Source organism: Myotis lucifugus, unplaced genomic scaffold, assembly GCF_000147115.1.
Source record: "Myotis lucifugus unplaced genomic scaffold, Myoluc2.0 scaffold_350, whole genome shotgun sequence".
Classification (NCBI taxonomy): Eukaryota; Metazoa; Chordata; class Mammalia; order Chiroptera; family Vespertilionidae; genus Myotis; species Myotis lucifugus.
The window spans coordinates 712,369-714,090 of NW_005871398.1; positions in this window are offsets into that span (position 1 = coordinate 712,369).

Here is a 1,722-nt window from a genome sequence, read left to right on the forward strand (position 1 = left end):
CATGGGACTTCTGGGGACTAGCGGACCGGGCTCCCTGGCCAGGCAGCCTCTGCAGCTGCTGAAATCTCTCCCGGAGCAACCCGCTCTGCCACAGAGACCACGCCATCTTGAAGGGGAGACCGGCATAATTATCTTGAAAGTTGACTCTGACAAGCATAAAGTTAAATGGTAACTTAGAATAAGAGTTTATTAATATTATTGCAAATTTGAACTTCATTAATTCATATTCCCAAGGGTCATTCCTCAAATTCTGGATACTACAGAATGCTCTCAACAGAGTGGTAGTCATTTATGGACGGTTGAGTCCCTTGGTATCAAAATATCAAGTGATGATTGGCTGGAAAAAGAGTTAAAATCATTAAAAGCTACTGATCATAAAATCTCAGTAGCAATCAAGCAATAAGAAAAGTTTGGAAACCCTTATTTTGTCTTAAATGTAAAAATAATAAGCCAGTTAGAGAAATACAAGTATCACATGATTTCACTCATATGTGGAATCTAATGAATAAAATAAACTGATGAACAAAATACATCTAGAGACATAGAAGCACCAAACAGACTGTTGAATCTTAGAGGGCAGGCAGGCAAGGGGTGGTTGGTTCTTATAACATAGAAACCATACCTGAAACCTATATGATCATGTTGACCAATGTTACCCCAACAAATTGAATTTAAACAAAAATCCCTGTTCTCACAAGACACCTTAACCTCTCCATTAAAGAATTTAAATTGGGGGGCACTTACTTGTAATAAGAGGTATTGCCAGAAATAAATATTTATGTCCCATCTGTATATAAGGACAAGCATCTAATTACTGAATATCTCTTCTTATTCTTTGAGTTGCCCTCTTTCCCTCTGAAGGTCCAACCCCTGTCCCATTCCTTAATTCAAAATGGCATCTATACCTCACTGTACCTTTCTGTCCTCAAAACTCTCAAGCATGTAATGTTCCTATACATACAAAATTAAATTTGATTTTCCCCCATGAATCTGTCTCAAATAAATTTGACTATTAGACCACCAATGGAGCCTTTGTAGGGTAGAGGAAAATTCTTCTTTCCCAATAGATTCAACATTCCTATTCTTCACTATTTAATAAAGGAAAAGAAAAAAACATTAAAATATTATCAATAAATTCCCCAGAGGTTCTTAGATATAGACATATACATAAATGTATACACATATAATTTATACTTCTAAATACTTGCACTTAAATATATATACATACTAGTAGCCTGGTGCTCAAAATTCCTGCACAGGGGGGTGTCCCTCAGCCCGGCCTGCACCCTCTCCAATCTGGGACCCCTTGGGAGATGTCCAACTGCTGAGTTAGGCATGATCCCTGTGGACATCCAGCAGTTGGACATCCCTCTTACAATCTGAGACCGCTGGCTCCTAACCACTCACCTGCCTGCCTGCCTGATTGCCCCTAACCACTCTGCCTGCTGGCCTGCTCGCCCCCAACTGCCCTCCCTGCCAGCCTTATCACACCAAACTGCCACCCACTGCCAGCCTGTTCACCCCCAACTATCCCCCCTGCCGGCCTGCTTGCCACCAACTGGCCCCCCTGTAGCCTACTCGCCCCCAACTGCCCCTCTGCTGGTCTGCTCACCCCCAACTGCCCCCCCTGCTGGCCTGATCGCTCCCAACTTCCCCCCCACACTGGCCTGAACACCCCCAACTGCCCCCCCCTGCCAGCATGCTCGCTCCCAACTAACCCCC